General features: G+C 38.6%; 1 long non-coding RNA gene across 1 annotated transcript; it reads left to right on the top strand.

The window, feature by feature from the left end:
* Positions 1 to 6,681: 6,681 nt before the first annotated feature.
* LOC149236093 (uncharacterized) lies at positions 6,682 to 7,368 on the top strand. Its single transcript, XR_016268378.1, has 3 exons — positions 6,682 to 6,894; positions 7,028 to 7,125; positions 7,307 to 7,368. It is a non-coding gene; the product is annotated as an uncharacterized LOC149236093 (long non-coding RNA).
* Positions 7,369 to 24,009: the final 16,641 nt, after the last annotated feature.

Below are 24,009 nucleotides of genomic sequence, written 5' to 3'. Positions count from 1 at the left end.
GTATCAATAGTGTGCATGTGCAATCCTTTCAGATTCATATACAATTTATGATACATGATATCTCGTATCTAGGACATTCAAACAAGTAAAGATAAGTTGCATCCCAGATCTAGATACATGATACTTGTAGCTAAGTTATTCAACATTTGGGATGTTTAGATGATTTACAATAAACAATCTTCCTATATCTAGATGCATGTCCATTGAAATAGAGTTATCTAGAATTTGTCATTTGGAGAAAATAATAATGATAAATGTAAGTTGGTTCTAAATCTGAACATAAAATCTTGAAGTGAAAAGATAAGTTGTTAATCCACATCAGTAGCCATGTTAACATAATTGACCAATCATATGAAACCTCAACAGTTCATCTTGTCGACAACCATGTATTAACAAGAATTAAAAAAAACTAAGGAAGAAGTTTCAAAATAATATTTGATATTCGGGTATCTAGTAGGTTCAAATGGTGTTATGGTAAGCTTCTTTTGTATCCAAATACATGGCATTAACATCCCATATCATAATGATTTTACTGTAATTGTTAATGTTTGTTCCAAATCCCCCTAATTGAATCAGGAGGAAATTACACAAGTGGAGATGGAAATGGTAAGTGAGAGGCACACTCTCACGAACACAAAGGTATTGGTGGAGGTTGCAGATTGGGCTCTAGATGTCCATCACAACAAAGGTCTTTATAACTAGTACATGTACACATTGACATCTATTGACATCTCAAGTGTCTATTGGGCAGAGTTCTTGTGGAAATAAATGAAATTAAAGAAGATATTCTCTTGATGCTAAATCAAATGCAGAGGTACATGATTGCAATGGATCACAAGTTCAAGAGACTAGAAGCATATGGGCATCCCTCATGATCTTGATTGTTGCTCAAGTAGCAACAAGGAGCCCATTCCCATTAAAGCCACTCATTCAAATAAATCTGCTTGAATATCTTTTTATTTCTCTATCTTTAGCTATTTTATGATTTTGTTCTATAGCCTTTTGGTTTGGAATGGACCTGGTGGCCCAGTAGTTAGAATCCATGTTTTAATTTCTAGAACTCTGAACATCATTTTGTCTTTTGATATTTTGAAACAATTGAAGTTATGTATCTGCTCTGATTTCCCTAGTGGCAAATGAGATTAGCCTTCAATAAACACGTATGTAAATCTTTGATTCTAGTGAATGAAAATTTACATGAAAATAAGGTTTATTCCAGATGTAGATTACTTTTATTTAAATTTAATTCAACAAGTTACCAATCAAGCCTTGATACACATTGGGAAAAATTTTCCATATGAATTTTAGCATTTTGCACAAATGAATCCATAAATCAAATTGGGTTTAATTACTAAGATAAAGCCATTAAAACAATTTATGAAAACTTAAAAAAACCTAGCATACAAAATTAAATAAAATCTTAACAAAAAATAAAAATTAAATTAAATCTTTACGATCATGTTAAAATTAGACTTAAATGAGCCCAAAGGGAGTTGGGTCCAATGAGGGAGAGCGAGGAGTTTTTCACCATTGGCCAAGGTTCAATTCTCATGAGGGTCTAACCTGAAGCCATGGGAGCACCTTGAGGTAGTGGTCAAACATGTGGTTGCACCCAGAGAGATTATATTAAATGATCTTGTGACCCGTGAACACATAAGTGGATCAAAGCTAACCCTCATGTCCTTCAATCTAAATGTCCAAGATTCATTTCCTATTAGGGCTTAACCTAAAGTCATGCCAAGCACCTTGAGATAGTGGTCGAATGTGTGGTTGCACCTGAAGAGATTACAATGAATGATCTTGTGACCTATGCACACATAAGTGGATCAAATCGTACCCTCGTGTCCTTCAATTTTTTTTATTAGGAGCGACATTGATTCAACACTAGGGGTAGTGACATGTCCTATTCACCATTTTAGGGGTGGCAGGTATGGGAGGGGCTATTCTTCGTTTCAATGAAAAAATAGAAATAACCTTTTCGTGGGGGCTATGGAAAAGATCAAATAATTAGGTAGGAGCCTGTGATTTATACCAAGGATTGAAAGTAGCAAATGAGCAAGGGATTAAATATTTAACAATGGTAGGAGACTCCCAAATTATTCTCCAAAGTTTATGGAAGAAATCACTCTGAAAGGATATACATCTCAAAGCTATCTTAAAAAGAGTAATGGAGCTTATATCAAGAATTGGAAATTATGAATTATACCACATTCTTAAGCAACACAATCAATTAATTTTGGAAAGGGGTTGTGGGATCTTCCACAGGTATTTCCATCAAATGTTGTGCCTTCTCAGGATGATCCTTCTTCTGTATGGGTAGGCCCCTTTTCTTACCTGCCCTTTGGTCTTGTGACCCTTGAAAGGGAGTGCACAATCTCGAACAATGTGCCCATGTTGATGGCACTGTCTGCATATGAAGGGGATCCCTTCATAATCCAGAATCTATTAGTGCGTCATTCCAAGATAACCTAGCTCCAATTAAGCATATAAACACTCGCAAGGGTCTAACTTTACAAAGAATGTGGGCTAGTGACATAAGGCCTGTAGAGATGCAAGACATATCTTGATCCAAAAACTCTCCCAATTTGTTCCTTATAGTACAAAAAGCCTCCATCAACCAACACTATATATGTAGTTTAGGAAGCCACAACCAAACTCGAGCCATAATGATCCTTTCTCTATTGGTGTCAAATAGGGTTCATTTTTTCATAAGAATTGGTGTTGAATCGATACTCTAGTTTTGCTCCAAAATCCATGTGACCTCATCAGCTTCCCTGAACCTAAACAAAAAACATCATCGTGCTAAGGTCACCACCGTTGGTTGGACTATAAACTGTTGTCCCCACTCTCTATCAACCCATTCTCGTAGGGTTTTAATTAAAAAATGCCAACCTCTTTCTCAACCTACCACCAATAATTCAACCATATAGAGGACCTTAGGAAGTTGAATGTCTTCTCCCATAACTAGTTTAGGGTCCCCACTTTTTATCCTAGTGCACTGTCCCTTTTCCTCATGGATCCTGAAAATTTTCACCCTTTTGAGTTCGCCAATTCCCCTTGGGTGTCATTCATTCCTTTCAGTTGTGAATCTTGACCCTGCAAAGCTTCTCCTACACAACAAATAGGAGGCTCAACTAAACCTTTCGAATGGGGTTTCTCCCCCAAAAACCCAAAGAGATGCTCCCAAAGGAGAAACCCTCTAGGTCATGGAGATTCTTAGGGAGCAATAGAGAAGTGAAAACCATACTACCAGCCAAACCCTCCCCCCCATGAGATGCCTCCAATCTCTTCGAGAAAGAACTCTGCAACCTATTGCCCAAAGGAAAATCCGCATTGTTCTTTGTATCCACTACAAGCTTTGGTCGAAAACCCTCCTTAGAAAATGTCAAAATGATTGGAAAAACCTCTTTGTGGTAGAAATATGTGTGTTCTTTCACAAAATCCCCTGCCCTTGCTTTGAGCTTCGGGGTCCCTGTTCAAGCCTACACGTGTGGGTTGGAATTCTCTATCATATCACCTGCTGAACTTGTGACATTCACCCGAAGCTGGGGCAAGCTGGCCAACACTCTCACCGCTTGGCTCCCATCATGCTTCAAAAACTCTTCCTCTATACCCATATCAAATATGTTCCATAGATATCTAGGCCGATCTGCCCAAACCTAGCAAAACTCATAAGTGTCAAAGGAATAATCAATGAGAATATCGTCCTTCTGGACATCCCCACGATACCCAATACCCAATAACCTGAAACCATAGACCCCCATTGACCTCCCAAATTTGAATATATCTTGATTCAAGTTTCCTTTACCTTTCAATTATTATGTAATATAGTTTTTTCTTTTTAATTAAAATAATTTTATTTTAGTTTAAAAAAAATTAAAATAATTTATTAAAATTGTCAATATTAAAATAGAATTAACTAATTGTTTTTCTTTTTCAACTTTTAAATAACTCTAATATTGAGATATGAGTTTGGAATGTGAAAACAAAACAACTTGTCAAAATAGATAGCTTTAACAATTATATTACAATTAACAATTAGATAGTTAATCATTGTATAACTTTAAAGCACATCATTGAAACGTTTAGGAGAAAAAGGAAGAATTCTTTTGTTGCTTTGTTGATTTCAGAAAAGCATTTGACACAGTTCCTAGGGATAAGCTTTGGCACAGAATGGAGGAACTTGGGGTTCCTAAACATTTGAGAGCAGCTGTGCATAAGCTGTATGAAGAGGTGAAAGTCAAAATTAGAACTTCAGCAGGCATTTTTGAAAGTTTTAGAAGCGATATCGGGGTCAAGCAAGGTTGCCCACTGTCTCCTACCCTTTTTGGTTTATATATCGACAAGCTTGAGAAGTGGTTAAATTCGCAAGGGGGTGATGGTATCTATTTGGGAAAGTTTGTTATAAGGCTTCTTTTGTATGCAAATGACCTTATTCTTATTGCCAAATTGACTCTCGGTTTGCAAGAGCACTTACTATCCATTGAGCATTTTTGTAGAAGTGTGGGGATGCAAGTCAATATCAGTAAAATGAACGTAGTGGTTTTCTCTTAAAAAAGAAAACAAAACCAGCATAAGTTCTACTTTGAAGGCAACATTATGGAAGAAGTCGCAAATTACAAATACCTCAGAATTGACTTCAACAAAAATCTAAGCTGGGATGGTTGTAGAAAGAAAAGAACTTTGGGGGGTTGGAAAGCATTTTATGCTTTTCAAAATAGGTGTAGAGAGAGAGAGTTATGGGACTCGAAAACCACTCAAACTCTTTTGGGCTTCTAATGGTTCTGGTCATTCTCTATGGTTGTGAACTATGGGCCAAGAATACATCTGACATGCAGTGGAAACAAATTGAGAAAATTCAGAAGGGTTTGATTACAAACAAATTCAAGATTAAAAGTGCAGTTCCTTATGCTATCTTGTTAAGTGAAATAGGGGCTGCTCCTATTGAAGCAATTGTTATGGTGCAAGTGAGAAGGTATGTAAAAAAAATTGAGCAAAAGGAAGAGGGTAGATAGCTAAAGTTGTCTTTAATGACATATTGTGCGACAAAAAAAAAAGACTTGGATGCAACAAAATAACAAATGGTTTAGTAAATGGGGTATTTGCTTGAACACGTGTTCCATAAACAACAAATAGATAATTTTTTTTTGTTATGGATAAGTTCCACAAGCGTACTTGGGATAAGGAGCTAGAAAGAAAGAAAAAGTACTATATTGAAGTGTTTAATTCCACTCATAGTGATCAACCAAAAGCATACATAGAGGCCAATATCTCTTAGAGAGCCAAAATTCTTATTGCTCATTTAAGGACTAATTCTCATCGTCTTCGTTGTGAAACAGGGTGCTGGAAAAGGCCAAAAGAAGTGTGGGAGGAAAGAGTATGCATTTTTTGTTCTTATGGAAAAGTGGAAACAAAAAAACATTTCATTTTAGAATGTGAGGCCTTTAAAGACAATAGGGAAAGCCATGCAGATATGCTAGCTAGCTTTTGGGATAATCTATTTAGCAAGGGGTTTGTCGAAAAGTAGGGAGCATTTATTGTGAGGCTTCATAGAAAAAGGGCCGAATACATAAAGCAAATGAAGAAGCAATCTGTCTCATAAGCTAGAAGAAGCAACCTATTCCATAGACTATCTTTAGCCTCATAGATATTAAAATAATTTTCTTTCTTATTTTGTAGAAAATTTAAAATTTAAAACATTAAGATTGTCAGAAAAAAAAATTCAACATTTCTCCTTATCAAAAACATATTAACTTGCAAAACTTAAACCAAAAAGAAAAGAATAACTATTTCACCAACCATCTAAGTTAAAATGAATTAAAAAGAAAAGAATAACTATTTCACCAAACATCTAAGTTAAAATGAATTAAAATATTTTGAAAGATTTAAATTTTTAATAAAAAATATTTCATTATAATCTTAAATATATATATATTTTTACAATTATAATTTTAAATATATTCCATTTTTAATAAAAATAAATAAAAATTATAAAATTATTCTTAACCATTTGTTTTTTTTGGCATCAACTTCAATTAAATTTTTAGAGGGCAAAAACCATCGCCATTCTCGTAAATAATAAGTGTGATATTATTGTAAGGGGCAAAACTGCATATTTTTATTTTTTGAAAATTCAACCATCTAAATAAATTTAGAATTAATTAAAATGTATATAACAAAATTTAAATATATGTAAAACTTTAAATATTATTATAATTTCTATACGATTTAAGGATTAATTTCACCATAAAAACCTAAGCGACCTTTTCAAAGTTTTCAAATATTAATGCTATGATTCCACCTGTCAGCACAGAAAATAAAACATGGGAGTGGGAGCGGAGAGTTCATTGGGAACTATGAAAAAAAAAGCAACGGTGTCAGCATCACTTGCCAAAAAAACAACGATGTCAGCGTCGGTGTCAGCGTGGAGCGCGGATGATGGAACGTGGGAGTGGGAAAAGCAGCGGCGTGGTAGAGTAGTGGGTGTCTACTTCTAGGTGTGTAATTTACAATCAGTGGGTATAAGCCGAATTGGCTCTGGCTGATCAGAGCAGTCCAGGTTCCTGCTGTTCATCATGGCGGACGCAATTCTGAGATCAGTGCGGATGGAAATAACAAAGGAACAACAGCCAAGGCCATAGCCAGTCCTGCTGGCTCTCATGTGGCTGGAGCCTAGAGTTGATACTGGGTTCTCAAAGAGGAGTCTGACGAGAGGAATGGATACTGGGTTCTCAAAGAGGAGTTCAGGGCTGGAATCAATCCTCAGGAGAAAGTGAGATTCCCAGAGTTGAGGAGAGGGATGGATACTGGGTTCTCAAAGAGGAGTTTGAGGACAGGAATGGATACTGGGTTCTCAAAGAGGAGTTCAGGGCTGGAATCAATCCTCAGGAGAAAGTGAGATTCCCAATTGAGCTATTCCTGTTTTGTCAATAAATGATCTGCTTGCTTATTCATTTTGAAAAGCATTTCATAAGCTTGCAGAGGTAATCAGAATTTAATGACTGTTTGTTTGGCTTTGGCCACTCAGCGAGGCAAGACTGGAAGCATATCCCCATCCATTATTGTCTGCTCAAACCAAGAACTATGATACTGCCAAATTCTTGTCTGCTCAAAACAAGAACTAAGGTACTGCCAATTTCTATGACAGATGGTATCACTTTAGAAAGAAAATTAAACTGGATATGGATCTTTTAGGTTATCTGGATAAACTTTAAATCCCAATATGTTCCAGGCATGCTCTTAAGGTTTTGCTTGCGCTGGTGGGCGCCCTGTTGGTATTCAAACTTTAAATCCGAATATGTTGCAGGCATGGTCTTAAGGTTTTGCTTGTGCTGGTGGGCGCTCTGTACTGACAGGTAATATAACAGGTATTATTGCTGAAATTCCCTGCTCGATGAATTTATTGCTGAAATTCCCTGCTCGATTCTATTAACCGGATTGGTTTGCATGTATTTACTTACCATTTACTTCTTCAGGAGAAGCTTGAATTATAAATTAGAATTCCTGCAAATGTAATTGTATTTTTTCAATGTCTTGCAGAAACGAATGACTAGCAATGACTTGTGCCTTTACAGGCAATCCTGAAATGAAATGCAAATACGCTGAGAGCCAGCTTGTATGATTCTGAAGGTTCTGCTTGCACCGATGGGCTCTATACTGACAGGTAAAATAAACTCGACCCGAATTAAAATTATTATTGCTGAAATTCCTTTGCTCAATGAATTCCTTCGGTTCTTTTTCAATTCTAATGACTGGCTTAGTATGCATTCATTTACATTTTACCTGTCCATTGTCATCTCGTTATATTTTTTTTGGATTATAGATTTGAATTTGAATTCCTTAGGTTCTTTTTCAATTCTAATGACTGGCTTAGTATGCATTCATTTACATTTTACCTGTCCATTGTCATCTCGTTAATTATTTTTTCTTGGATTATAGATTTGAATTTCTGCAGATGTAATTCTTAATTTTGTAATGTTTCACAGAAACTAACTACCCGTAATACTTCTACTATCTTCTCGCATATTGTTGTTCTTGCACTTTGTGGGTATCTGCTGGCAGATTATTGTTCTTGCACCTTTGTGGTTAAGTGGGGAGTGAAGCTCTGTTTGAATTTCTGCATAATTCATATTTTCCTAATGTCTCACGAAAACTAACGACCCGTACTGACTTCTACCATCTTCTAGCGGATTCTTGTTCATGCACTTTGTGGGTATCTAGCAGATTGTTGTTTTTGCACTTTGTGGGTATCTTCTGGCAGATTGTTGTTCTTGCAGAATGTTGCTTGATCATATCAGTAATCTTGGAATACCCATTGCCTTAAATATAAACGCAGGACAACTCTGTTTTAGAAATTCGACTTTGCAAATCTCGTATATCCTTCTTCGACATTGACATTATTTACTTGTGCAGTCACTGTTCTCAATTTCTAATGGCCACAACGGTACTCGTGCTTTTATATATAGATATAAATCAATTTTTATATTGCTAAAAGAGTTAGTCACAATAGATATAAATCGATTTTTATATTGCTAAAATAATTACTCACACTAGTTGTACCATCTTCTGGCAGATTTTTTTGCTTGCACTTCGTTGCTAAGTAGGGAGTGAAGCCCTCTACAACTGCTGCAGAGAATTGCTTGATCATCTCATTAATCATGGGATACCCATTGTCTTAAATACGATTGCAGGACAACTATGTTTCAGAATTTTTACTTTGCAAGCCTAGAATATACTTCCTTCGCATTTACTCTTGCATTGGTGGAAAGTGAACTTCGTTCCAGTTCTCAATTTGTGATAGACCACAACATTCAGGTACTCATGCTAATCATTCAATACTGGTAAAAGAATTAGTCACTGTAGTTGGTGAATAATTTAGGGCTCATTCCTCCATTTTCTTTTTTGTTTTAGGATAATGTGAATAAATTTATGTTAGCAAATATATCATGAGTTGAATCCAAACTAAAATGAATGACCAACGCCAAGCCCATTGCTTCAGTCATCCACTATCCCTCAGACCCTTGCCTTGACCACGCCAACCACCTAGCTGTTAATATTTGTTGCTTCCTTTAGATCAAAACTGTGCACCTTTGCTGCCCTAACATTGTGGTATGTCATTCCCTTCCCTCGTATAATTCCATATTTAGATTTAAACAATATATTATAATTCCACGTACAAAATCCAGCATTTAGCAATGGTAACACAACAGATACTGCACAACTTTGAGAGTATGTTAAATTTTCATGATATGGTAAGTACACATGAGCTCCTAAAACAAACCCCTATTTTGAAAACGAATTAACCTATTAAAACAATGGGTGAGTGAATGCTAAATAGACAAACACAATGAGTAGAATTTGGGGCACTCAATTGCATCATTACTCTAAAAAGAAAAAAACATAAGGTAATATGCCAAAAACACCATTTATGTAAAGTCACAATGAAGAGTCCTAAAGATCTTTTATAAAATAAGAGATGAAGGGGAAATACAATGTATCTAGACATCTAGTGATGCAATCGAGTTGATAGAGTTAACCCTTACCATATTATGTTCAAGGATAAGTGCACCCCACTGCATGGATAACTCTCCTTGTAATAGTGCACCCTACTGGAGAAGATTTAATGCGTGAATGCATGCACTACACCTCCAAATTGGATACCAAACATTCATGTGCCTCCTAGGGATTTGTGCCTTCCTATAATAGTTCTTGCACACACCCTCACCTCAAGCATTGAGGTTGGTGCTTACATATCTATAAATAGAAAGTTTAAAGATGGTGCATCCATGTAATCTCCATGGATGTGCCTCACTCACTCTTCGATGCCTAATAATTATTGTTGCGTGCACCCTTTATCATATACAACTTGTTGAACAAGGATTGAGGAATTATTATTGCAGATGTTGCTATGTTAGATTTTCTCTTCACACTATGATATTGCTAAATGAGAATAGCTATTGAGCAATCAGGATAACCATAACATGAAGACCCTTGAAACTTTGAGGTCAAAACCCATAGATATTGAATGTGACACATGCAAATCCATGAAACTTTGAGGAGAGAGGCTGTAAAAATGAATAGGAGATCCATAAAATCCCTAAAAGATTTAATTGTAGAAGATGCTAGATGTCGTTGACTCAAATTTTTTAGTAGAGAGACATGGAAGTAAGGCATCTGCCACACATCTTAAGAGCGATATATAGAAAACGATCCTACCTAGTGTTGTTCTTGGCATGGAAATAATGCCAAGGCATCCTATGGAGGCTTTGGAAAACCTTCCTACTTTAGGCATTAAACTGTCTCTTGGACCTAGGGGTAACCCTCAAACTATCACAAAGATAGCTATTCAAAATCACCTCAGAACAACTCTTTCAAGCACCCTAATGTTAGAAAATCGGAAAGGCAGAACTATTTTCTTATATTGATAATTAGTTGTGATGTTATTATGTTCTTATTAACTTCTTTATTTTCTTATTTTATCTTCTTTTCATCAAGCAATCATCAAAGTAAAAACGTGAAGATCAAGGACACCAGATGTAGGCATTCAACCAGGGCTAAAACCCCTTTATAGGGGAAAACCCAGTTAGAACTCTTCCTTCAGTAGATTCAAATTGAGATAAACCAAGACCCTAGACCAAAAGACCTTCCTCCTCCACCAAGTCAGCTCTTCCTTCTGATAGATGATCTCTTCCAAAGTTACCAAGTGCCAGCTTCTCAAATGTAGCTTCAACCCAGAATTTCGACCCCCAACTTCAAAACTTCGACCCAACTTTAGGATTGCAGTTTCAATCTAGCAACTTCAATAGCTTCAGCCTAGCAGCTTCATAGCTTCGACCTTGATGCAACTTCACAACTTTGACCTTGATGCATCTTCACAACTTTGACCTTGATGCAACTTCACAACTTCGACCTTGATGCAGTGTCACAACTTCGACCTTGATGCAGTTTCACAACTTCAATGCAGCTTCACAACTTCAATGCAGCTTCACAACTTCGATGCAGCTTTAGAGTTTCGTTGCACGTGAGAGAGAGAGAGAGAAACCCAAAAGCTTCGATTCCATCTTCCTTTTTGAACTTCACACTTTTTTTACTTCTAGCTACTGCAATTCGAACTTGTGAGAGATGTGCTTCCAAATGAGTCGAGTTGCTCCAATATATAGTGAGTTTGTGAGGTCGAATTCCCTTTTTGAGGCCGACTTGTCCTTTCTTGAGGCCGATTTGGTGGAGGAGGCCTAATTGACCTATTTATTGTAGTCTCTCCATAAATGTCTTATTTCATGATAATTGGCACACCTAAATGAAATGTTTCAGTTATGAAGGTTTTGAGTAAACTTCCATGGGATGATGACATTTTCACCCATACAGGATGCACATACATTGAGTAAACTTCCACGGGATGATGGCATTTCATCCATATAGGATGCACATACATTGAGTAAACTTCCATGGGATGATGACATTTTCACCCATATAGGATGCACATACATTGTTTCCTTTCGGGGATCAAACTTTGATTTCCACCTCTTAAGTTCGAGTAAGGATAGTTCCTAATACCACCTTTTGCTTCATAACTTTTTTGCACATGCCCTAGAATGAAACTCAAATGCAAACCAAATTTGAATGAGAAAATTAAACATTGTAGTATACCATAATATTTTGTTCCAAGTTCTTTCTATCGATGCATGCAATGTTCCTTTCAAAACTTGTTTCCCCATGAATTGCCCTTTTAGGGACTTTTCCATTTAGGAAGTGATTTTTTCCATTCCTAGGTCCTCCCCTAATACTAGTCTCACCTTTTCCTTTTTGGCTTTGATGCATTTCTTCTTACGTCCAGAAAACCTAATTTTTCCCAATTTTCCTTTTTCTTGTTCTCTTCCTCTGTACCACTTGATAACAGGGCCAAAACTCATGTTTTGAAACTTCAACCGAACATAAGACCTTTTGGAATGTTCCCTCCCCCCCTCTACTAATGGTAGTAATGAGATCCATTCCTCAAACCTGCTAGCGTTGATGTTTGCCTTCATTTTATCCTTTTACTTAAGGGAGAGAATCTCTTGCCATTCTTTCATATATTTTGATGTATTCCTCCCCTTCTGTGGTAATTTATGGATGAATCCTGTTGCCTCAAAATCTAGCTGGTCTTGTGAGGGTAGCTCACAGGACATGAACTAGACTAAGCAACAACAATATGAGGTGTGACTGACTGTCACCACTACCTCTTGCTCTTTATTGGGCTTTCGCCACAAGGGAGGCTTCCCTATATTAGGTGACCTAAAGATATGTCTAGTCCAATGAGAAAAGGTGACAAGGTAGGCTAAGGAAGGATGCCCTACTTAAGAACAAGGCTCAACTAACACAATTAGGGCAATGCACATCCTTCAGAAGGCCTAGTTAGGGCACAATGTGACCTAGGGTTAGTGAATAAACAAGGTTAACAACACTATCTAAGATCACAAGGCCAAGAAAAGGCTTACAATAAGTGGATACTCTCAATTTATGGCAAAGGAAGCCTTCAATAAGCCTCAAGTTGAAGCTTAGGGCAAACTAAGGTTTTTCTAGGGCACAATTTACCTATGGCAAAGGATGTTAGCCCTAAAATGAAGAAATCAACCACAAGAAAAGGTTGATTTTGAGGAAAATACCCCACAACCAAGTGTTGAATCCCTCCACAAGGCAACATGGTCAACCCTAGTTGAAATTGATGCCCTAACCCTAGCTAGCAACTTTCCTTAAGAGGCCTAAATATAGTTAGAGGAAGAAAAGTAGAATTGAATGTGAGTTTTCAAGGTGAACAACAATGTGACCAAGGCCAATGCCTTGACCTTGGGTGATGGAGTCTATGGGATAATTAAATTAGGAGAAAACAACTAAACCCTAGTAAGGAGTAAGGGAAATATGAAACCCTATGTTTCAAACCCTAGCTATCATTTTTGTGAGGGAGCAAAGTCAATGGGGAGAGCTATTTGAAATGTTCACTCGTGGGATTGTCATACAAATTCTATAAGTGGGTAATGCATGCAATACCATTACTAATATTTCATAGAATGATTTTCAACAATAAATAATACATAGAAACCTTAGATAATTAACCATTCCATACAATAGCCACAAAATACAAAGGTTTATCAAATACAAGGCACACTTACAAGATAAAATGCATGAATCAATCCTTTATTGCTTCAAAATGACATCTCCAAAGCCAAAGAATAGCTCCATAAGTAAAAATCCACAATAGATCACATCTCCACAAGATACAAGATACAAATTAACTTGGCCGAGTTCTCTAAGAGTGTCGAATTAGATCACAAGTAATGATGAAAGTGAATTAAGGCTAACCTCTATTTATATGAGGTTTAACTCTCTTATTTTAGCCTAATGAAGCCCCTAAAATGAAGTTTGACAACAAATGACCTTGGGTTACAAGCCAACCCATTAGCTAATAAAAAAACAAGCCAAATTAGCTCAGACATGTGAGTCGTAGCCTCTTAAATTGCTGACGTCATGCCCAATTAGGGCTTAGAATTCCATGCCAAAGTGTGATGAGGTGTCCAAATGTGTGTAGATGCTTGTATAATTCAAAATTTGAGGGTTGGCCCTTAAATCTGTTGGAAAATGTAACTAGGCTTGGTCTTCATTATTGTACTTCAGTCAAATGTAAAATAATTGTCAAAAGTAAGTGAAAATAATTTTTATTATTATATTGAATTGAATTATTAAAGCATGGGTTTCATGCTTGGGTCAATTATTAGGTCAAGCCTCCATTGTAGGCTTTAGGTTGGTAAAATCATTTATTGTTTGGTCAAAGACTCCTACATCAAGTCATTTACTCGGCCTTTTCATCAAAGTCTTCAAGTCAACCTCAAATAATTTATCTTTAAGTCAATGTACTCATGTCGGCCTCATACAGTGACACAACTAATCATGAAGTCATGTCGGCTTATTTTCTAGGAGAAACCATTATATATACCAAGCTAAAGTAATCGCATTACAACACAGAAGCTCACATTCTATAACAAATAGAAGTTCGGATTTCAGTGAGTCGGTTTTTGTGCTCTAACAAAGAGGATCAAGCTCGGATATGGCAGGAGTAAGTCTTGGTATCAATACAAGAAATGCGGATCATCTCTAACTGAAGTTCATATATCACTATACAGATTTCAGTGCAAGTATAATGAGAAGGATTCACTGTCACAACAATGAAGGCTTGCTCTTTGGACAATTTCGGTGGCACCATAGTGAATAGTTCAGATTACAGAGAAGATGCTTCAATATCATATTGAGAAGCTCAGAGAGGATGTTTAGATGTCACTATAGTAAGTAGTTCGGTGTAATCTCAAAGAGGATGTTTCAGGAGCTCGGATTAGGCATAGGGATGAACTCGGTGCTACCACAATGATGATGACTTGGTGCTCTCACTGTTACAAGGATAACTTGAAGGAGGATGTCTTAGGTCTAGATTGTAAAGGTCTTGGTCATCTCATCTTGAATCTAATGAAGGAAGAATTTGTGACTGGGTTTTCCCCTCGAGGGGGTTTTGCCCTGGCAGCATGCCTATATGTTGTGTTCTTCTATTTGTTGCTTGTCGTTAATATTGATGATAATAAAAGATAATTAAGAGATCCAATACTGTTAATTTTTGGTATGTTCTATGCTTAAGAGCAATTTACTTCAATTTCTTTATTAGCCCAATATCAATATCTAGTTTAGCAATCACATCAGCGTGATAGTAAAATGCAGATAGAACATAAACATAAACAGTAGAAGACAAGCCAATGTGGGGAAACCCTTGATCAAGTCTTCTTATATTCTTCAATAGTTCAACAGAAAGAGAGAGTGCAAATTACAAATCTGATAATTTATGACAGTAGTAGAAAAGCCCTAACCAGAAAAGTCAACGCTGGTCAAACAGGGCAGAATTCTTCCTCTAAACTGCTCGGTCAAACCCAGTCAACTTCGGCCTTCAACAACAAACCCAAACAATCCAAAATAGTCTGAAAAATTCAGTCAAAGTTTGGTCAACTAAAGTCAAACTGCAACCAGCAACTAGGGCAGTCAACGCTGGTCAAACCAGAGGTCAGATCACCTCGGTTTTAGTGCCCAGATCTGTGGCCAACCAAGGAGAAGCTGCCTCACCCAATCCGCAGTCAAAACAGGTCAACGCAGCCAAACAATGTCCTTGCAGGTTGGTTAACGTTGGTCAATGCAATCAACTCCTTCCTTCGCACGTGTGAGAGATGGCTGCCCTAATATGTGTACCCAATCAAGTGAGGAGAGAGAGATAAGTGAAGTTGAGATGATGAAATAATGACTTGAGGTCTCCTCCTTTTATATGCAATGTTGAGGATGAACTGAGGGTAAAACTGCCTGTTTTGCTTGCTGGCCGACCTTGACAATTTGTCAATAATATAAATAAATTTATATCTTCATTTTTACATGTCGGAATCGGATGATCTTTACATCAATCCTACACCTCTCAGAGAGAGGAATCCAAGAAAAATGTCAACTGCCATAAAAGATGACCCATGTGGAGTTTTGCCCTAGTTGCCAATTTTAACACTTCCTCTCAACTAGGGAGAACTCCATCTGCAGAAATAATGACTTGAGGTCTCCTCCTTTTATATGCAATGTTGAGGATGAACTGAGGGTAATACTGCCTGTTTTGCTTGCTGGCCGACCTTGACAATTTGTCAATAATATAAATAAATTTATATCTTCATTTTTACATGTCAGAATCGGATGATCTTTACATCAATCCTACACCTCTCAGAGATAGGAATCCAAGAAAAATGTCAACTGCCATAAAAGATGACCCATGTGGAGTTTTGCTCTAGTTGCCAATTTTAACACTTCCTCTGAACTAGGGAGAACTCCATCTGCTAATCCATCTGCGGGTCGGTACTATCTCTGCCATCAATGCACTGCTTTGCATTGCCATGCTTTACTCTGCTGAACTATGAAGAAGAAGAAATGGTCGAGAATGTATCATACCATTCTCTACTGACCCGAAGTCAGTTCCAGAAAGAGAGTGTCTCATACCACTCTTATTGACCTGAAGTCAGTTCCAAAAGAGAGTGTGTCATACCACTCTTACTGACTCGAAGTCAGTTCCAAAAGAGAGTGTGTCATACCATTCTTACTGACCCAAAGTTAGTTCCAATTGATCCTAGATTATGTCGGTCATCCTAGCATAGGGAGTACGGTAGTACACGATGTGTCTATCCGTAGTACTATGATCCTTATCCTCATTTCCCTACTCACTGGCTAGATGAGAGGTACTTCCCATGAGTCCCAGACTGCATGGGTAGGATGTCTCAGTAGGAGAAGGATGAACCACTCATCCTGACTACTTGTCGCCGCGAGGTATCACAGGGGAAGTTTGCACCACTCACCCTGTACACAACAAACCACTAGGCGAAGGCTGAACCACTCACCCTATAGTTGCTCATCACTCCAAGAAGTACTCCAAGCCCCCCGGAGCTCCCAGAGCTCAATGTCCATATCATATAGGACCCTCAGAAGAGGGTCTCTCCACGACTCCAAGTCGTTCTCGGAAGGCTAAGAACTTGACCTTCCCCAAGGGCTTTGTCAGAATATCGGTGACTTGCTCATCAGTCCCAATGTGATGGAGCCTTATTGCTCCTCGTTGTACCATATCCCGGATAAAGTGGTACTTGATATCTATGTGCTTGGAGCGATCATGAAATACGGGATTCTTTGATAATTGGATCCCACTCTGGTTGTCACAGAGGATCACGGTGGTATCCAACACATGTCCAAACAACTCACTGAAGAGCTTCCTCAACCAGACAACTTCACAGGAGGCCATACTCGCAGCTATGTATTCGGCCTCAGTGGTGCTCAAGGCAATCGACTTTTGCTTCCTGCTCATCCAGGATATCGAAGCAGAACCTAAAGAAAAGCAGCTCCTAGAAGTGCTCTTGCGATCCACCACACTGCTAGCCCAATCAGCATCAGAATAACCATGCAGCCTCACATTTCCGGCAGTGTATCTCAGTCCATGAGTGATTGTGCCCCGAAGATATCTCAGAAGATTCTTGGCACCAATCCAATGTATATGGCGAGGCTCAACCATATATTGGCTCAACGTATTAGCTGCGGAACATATGTTCGGACGAGAGTTCACCAAGAACATCAAGGCTCCTATGAGTTGACGATACTCATAAGCATTTCCCAATTCAGGTCCAACAACACTACCACATAACTTCTTGAAGTTAAGCTCCATCGTTGCAGTCACAAGCTTGCAGTCCACCCTCCCAAATCTTTCCAATATCTTCACAACATATTTTCCTTGAGATAGGAAAATTTCTCCTTGCTCTTGCCAGACCTCCAACCCTAGGAAGTAGTGCATCAGTCCTAGGTCCTTCATCTCAAATTTCGAAGCCAACTCCCTCTTACATTTATGAATGAGAGGGTCTGCCCCTGTCAGAAAGAGGTCGTCCACATAAAGTACCAGTATGACAGGTTTATCATTTTCAACCTTAAAGTAAAGGTTCGGATCGACTTCACTTCTAGTGAATCTCAGCTTCATCAGATAGCTATCAATCCTCTCATACCAAGCTCGGGGTGCTTGCTTCAAGCCATAGAGAGCTTTCTTCAACCTGCATACATGAGATTCCTGGTCATGAACCACAAACCCCTTGGGTTGTTCCACATAGACTTCATCTTTAATCGAACCATGCAAGAAAGCGATCTTGACATCCATCTGATGTAGGTTCCATCCTTGCGAGGCAGCAAGGGCTATGATCGAGCGAATGGTGGTGTATCGGGCAACAGGTGCAAATATCTCATTGTAATCTACACCTTCCTTTTGAGAGAAGCCTCGAGCAACAAAGCGAGCCTTGAACTTCCATCAACTCCATGCTTGATTTTGTAAAGCCACTTAGAGGTGACAACCGATTTGTCCTAGGTTCTAGGAACCACATCCTAGACATCATTCTTCATAATAGACTCGTATTCTTCATTCATAGCATCCTTCCATACTTGTTGCTTCATGGCTTCTTCAAATGATGAAGGCTCATTTTGAATGATAGTGCTCATAATGGTCAAGTATCCTTGATACCTGTTCGGCTTCTTGCTCTCACGGAAAGTCCCCCTTGGTGCAATATGTCTTTCGGCATCTTCGAGAGTCTCCCTAAGCCATGAGGGTCTCCTCTTGGAGGAGGACGGCTCTTGGGGTGGAGGATCAATAGGATCCATAGGTTTGTCAACATCCGACATCGTCTCGTCCTCTTTTTCACCCTGTTTTTTGGTGTCAGCTTCTTTGTCCTTCCTTGGGATAGGAAGGTTGTTGATCTTGTTGAGGGCCATATCTTCGTCAAAGGTGACATCATGACTTATCTCAACTTCCCTTTGACCAGCCACATAAATTCTATAGCCCTTAGAATTTTCGCTATAGCTTTCAAAGATTCCTTTCTTCCCTGATGCACCTAATTTGCTTCTTTTATCTTTCGGCACATGAAAATATACGGGACTTCCAAAAATTCTAAAATGAGGGACATCAGGTTTCTTACCAGTGAACATTTCTTCGGGAGCCTTGGAGTCCAATGCTTGATGAGGGCATCGGTTTTGAACATACACGACGATATTTGTAGCTTTAGGGAGTCTTGGAGTCCAATGCTTGATGAGGGCATCGATTTTGAACATACAAGACGGTATTTGTAGTTTTAGCCCATAGGAACATCAGAAGCCCTTGATCATGAAGCATGGCACGAACAACTTCTACAATAGTACGATTCTTCTTTTCAACCACACCATTCTGCTCGGGAGTGTATGGTGTTGTAGTTTCCCTCTTAATGCCAACTTGTCTGCAATAATCATGGAATTCATTTGATTCGTACTCAGTCCCATTATTAGTGCTCAATATCTTGATTCTCTTCTCGGATTGATTTTCGATCATGGCTTTGAAGTGACAGAACCAGGTGAACACTTCATCCTTCTTTTTCAAGAAGTAGATCCAAGTCTTGCGTGAATAATCATCTGTAAAGGTGAGATAATATAAGTATCATCCCAAAGAGTTTACGAGCATCAGACCAGATATGTCCGAGTGGATCAATTGCAATATATCTGTGGTCTTGCTATTACTCGAGGGGAATGGTCCCTTTGTAAGTTTTCCTTCGGCACATCTCGGACATACACCTTCATGCTCTACTTTGAACTCGGGCATACCTGTCACCATCTGTCTCACATCAGGTAGAGCCTTATATTGAAGATGGGCAAACCTCCGGTGCCATAGTTCAGATGGTAGAGATGTGTCACAAGACATGGCTCCCAATGGAATTCCTCCAACTTGATACAAAGTGTCAACATTGAACCCAAGAGTAAAAGCATCTTTAAAATTCCTTTTCCAAACACGTACCTTTCCATCGATGAATGCCACCTTGTATCCTTTATCTTCCATTGCCGAAATGGACACCAGGTTCTTCTTGAGATCAGGTACATATATAACTTCTTGTAAATGGATCGTGTTACCTTGATTCAATTGAAGGGTAACATTTGCTACTCCCTTCACGGAATAGGTGGCATTGTCTCCAAGAATAATCTCCAAGTTTGTCTCCTTCTCTATCAGATTAGAGAGAGTTTCCTTGTATTCGGTGAAGTGCCTTGAGGCACCACTATCACTTAGCCAATTCCCCAAAGAGTCCGGAGGAGATGTAGTGGAGAGGGCCGATATAAGATAATACTCCTTTTGCTTATTGTTAACAACATTTGATTCTTCATACATGGAGTTCCTTGCTTTCTTGGAGGGTTGACCATTTCCTTGATGTCCCTCTTTCCTTTTCCTCTGCCATTGAACCTGTCATTCCTTTGATTGTTGTTGTTGAAGTTGCCCTTAGAATGATTGTGATCATCATCATGTGATGCGTCCCTTCTATTTGGACACTCCCTTGCATAGTGGCCAAACTTATTGCAAACAAAGCACCCACCCTTCCTTCCACCCTTAGATCCAGGCTTTCCATTGAAATGACTGTTAGACCCTGCATTATTTCTCCTTTTGGCATGAGCGGAGAAAGCAATAGGGTTGCCTCTATTAGAAGGCATTTCTTGCTCCACCATTCTTGTTTCTTCTTGAATGCATCTCGACATAAATTCTTCAAACCATGGAATTCGATCATTATTGAGAATAGTGGTTCTAAATATACACCACTCAGGTGGGAGTCCTCGAAGGGTAGTGATAGTAAGTTCCCTGTCAGGAATGACCTCTCCAATCGAAAGTAGATCATTATTGATCTCAGTGATCCTTAAGAAGTAGGATTGAATATCCTCGTCCTTTGCCCTTCTTAATATCCTTCAACTTATTTTTGAGAAATAAAATTTGATTTACATCACTAACCTTGAACATGCTGACCAACTTGTCATAGATCTCCTTGGAGGTGTTCAAATCAGAGATGTAGGCCACCAGATGCTTGTCAATGGAATCTCTGATAATCTTCTTCGCTTTGACTTCAGCCTTGTTGTACTTGGAATTTGTAGTAGTCGGTGTATTTGAAGGAGGCTCAGGGATTTTCCCCCTCATATAATCCAACACTTCTTGTTCTTCCAATGTCAGATCAAGAGACATCTTCCATCCATGATAGTCAGACTTTTCACGGAGCTTGTCCTCAGTGGGGAAGTGGGATGAGGAACCCATTGAGCCTTTTGTCCTTGTCCAACTATCTTCGATGATTGCTCTTTCACTCTTTCTTGGGCTTTGTCTTCAACTCAGCTCTGATACCATGTTAATTTTTGGTATGTTCTATGCTTAAGGGCAATTTACTTCAATTTATTTATTAGCCCAATACCAATATCCAGTTTAGCAATCACATCAGCATGATAGTAAAACACAGATAGAACATACATAACCAGTAGAAGACAAGCCAAGCCAAGGGGACACATGATGTGGCACCAGCCAGGGACAAACCCCAATGTGGGGAAAGCCTTGATCAATTCTTCTTATATTCTTCAATAGTTCAGCAGAGAGAGATAGTGCAAATTACAAATCTGATAATTTATGACAACAACAGAAAAGCCCTAACCAGAAAAGTCAATGCTGGTCAAACATGGCAGAATTCTTCCTCTAAACTTCTTGGTCAAACCCAGTCAACTTCGGCCTTCAACAGCAAACCCAAACAGTCCAAAATAGTCCGAAAAATTTAGTCAAAGTCTGGTCAACTGAAGTCAAACTGCAGCTAGCAACTAGGGCAGTCAACGCTGGTCAAACCAGAGGTCAGATCACCTTAGTTTTAGTGCCCAGATTTGCGGCTAGCCAAGGAGAAGCTGCCTCACCCAATCCGCAGTCAAAACAGGTCAACGCAAGTGGTCAATGCAGCCAAACAGTCTCCCTGCAGCTCGGTCAACACTGGTCAACATAGTCAACTCCTTCCTTTGCACGTGTGAGAGATGGCTGCCCTAATCTGCGTACCCAATCAAGTGAGGAGAGAGAGAGATGAGTGAAGTTGAGATGATGGAATAATGACTTGAGGTCTCCTCCTTTTATATGCAACGTTTAGGATGAACTAGGGGTAAAACTGCCTGTTTTGCTCGCTGGCTGACCTTGACAATTTGTCAATAATATAAATAAATTCATATCTTCATTTTTACATGTCGGAATTTGATGATCTTTAGATCAATCCTACACCTCTCGGAGAGAGGAATCCAAGAAAAATATCAGCTGCCATAAAGAAGATGACCCATGTGGAGTTTGGCCCTAGTTGCCAATTTTATCAAATACTAATAATGAAAACATCACAAGTTAATGTCATTAATAAGGGAGATCGTTTTAACTACCAACTCTATGGATTTTCCAACAAAATCCACCTCAATATCTCTCGTGGGGTCCCAAGTGCCAGTTGGGGTGCCATCAAGTGGTCTCCATGGGTCTCTAATTATCAAATAAGGCCTCCTCCTCTCTAACATTAGGGCTTCCTCTAGTGCAACAATTCATCCATTTTCTCTCAAAGGGAGATCATCCTCATCTAGGCTATGAATTAGCTCCTACCCATTAGGTTGTGTCAAGGTCAAACTAGGGGCATACTAGGTCATCATGAAAAATCCTTAATACTAGGTCAAATTTGACCAACATCCTAGGTCTTAGAGGTACTCTGGGACATGCGTCATCTACTCATGCTATTAGGAGGCTCCAGTATCTCAATGCCACACCTATTTAGGCCATGTCAATGTTATTAGAACCGAACTGGTGATCGAATCGAAAAACCTTGTGGACCGGGAATTGGTCGGAACCGATAAAAAAGCGGCAAAAAAAATCTGTTTACCAAAAACACACAAAATATTAATATTGTAAATAAAAACATATATATTCATGTGCATCCATATGAATCCAAGCCATTTATACACAAATATGCAAAAGTTCTCATTTACATATCATGTAAGGGTGCACATAACCAAAATAGCATCTAGTGCAATCCATCTCTGAACCGAAAATACGTCAATAAATAGGATCTATGTGGCCTCTAACATCCTAAAAAAATCATGCTACAACAAATGCCTACATATCATCAAAATCATTGCCTATATTGGGTTCTTCGTCATCAATATAACCATTTAGGCATTAAAATAAGATACAAGAAAACGTAGCATGTCATGTCAAGATTTTGTTTGAGTGATGGGTATATTTTTAGTAGAGTCATGATAAAGGAGTTTGACGACCAATGGCACTAACATCAAAGTACATAGAGGGCTTGGTTCTCTTTATTAAATACTAGTTCCATACCCTCATACATGACAAAATCCAATTGAAACGTTGCAATCCCCCCAATCCTGAAATCTTGAAAAATTATTAAGTCTGCTGGATTTTGAGTGAAATCTAAAATTCTACTTTCTCCATATGAAATCCAATGAGGTTGGAACCTCTCTCAAACATCCTGAGTCATTTCATGGTAATGTTAAAAATTCAAGTAAAAGGATGAAAATGAAAGATAAAGGAGAATGTCACTTTTACTTCAAGAAATTAACATTATCATGAATTGCATAACAATACTAGGACCATAGGCTTGATCATTAGGCTGAGTGCCATAGGCTTGAATATTAGGCTAGCCTAGGGGAGAATTAGAAGTGGGCCAAACAACTGAAAAAATAAAAAAAGACAATTTTTTTTTATGCTGGCTTGCATAGGTGCATGGAACTGGTCCTAAACCGGTCGGTTCGGAAAGAGGCTGGTTCAATACCGAACCGGCCTATTCCGGTTCAGACCGGTTTTGGGCCAAAAGCAGCTGGTTCCACCTATTTCGGTCCGGTTCTGATAACACTAGGTCATGTACTTCTTTGAAGGGCTTGGGTACTTGTGGAGTGGGTTCTTAAGACCTAGGATGTAGTGATCCACCTGACAAAGACAACATGGATTCTAGTGAAAGCAACCATCCATTAGAGACTAAGATTAATAATATTTAGGGCATGTCAATACTTCAAACAAACATCCCCTTCCAGAAGCAAGACCAAGTTCTCGCAAAGGTGTTTTCTCCCTTGGTAGGGGTAGCTAATGGTCAACACTATTAAGTGCTTCCAGTGCCTAAGGGGAAGTAACATTTCCCTACGCCCTTCAATTGATAAGTGTTAGTGTATAATAATGTGGTAATGGATGGGAGAAGACTTCATGGTCAAGTGCCATGGTTAAAGCGATCAACTTATGCCTGTGTCCACATCCTGATTGTATAGATGTGAGGAGGGAGCATTTGTGAATGCATGAGTTACCATCTCGACCTAATTTTCCAGCCTTTTTATTCACCTTTTACTTCTTAATTGTTCCTTGTATTACCGCTTATAGCTCAAGGGTTAGAGCTTGCTTTTTATGATGTAGCAATTTTATCACCCCTTAAGATAAGTCATTTCATCGCTCATCAAGGTTGGGACATGTTGTTGATTTTTGTGTAGCATTGTGAGGTATTCTTGAATCCCAAGAGGCCTCCTAAGTTGGCCTAGGAAAATTATGGAAATTAAAATAACAATTTTATTTTTGGGCCTCATGTAGGCCCCAAACTGTCAAGTCGGCTCCACCAT

Source organism: Pinus tabuliformis, chromosome 8 (genome assembly GCF_031772625.1).
Source record: "Pinus tabuliformis cultivar Carrire ecotype Pingquan chromosome 8, CPIR1, whole genome shotgun sequence".
NCBI classification, from domain to species: Eukaryota; Viridiplantae; Streptophyta; class Pinopsida; order Pinales; family Pinaceae; genus Pinus; species Pinus tabuliformis.
The sequence above is the reverse complement of the archived record's forward strand: the minus strand, read 5'-3'. Positions and strand labels throughout refer to the sequence as shown.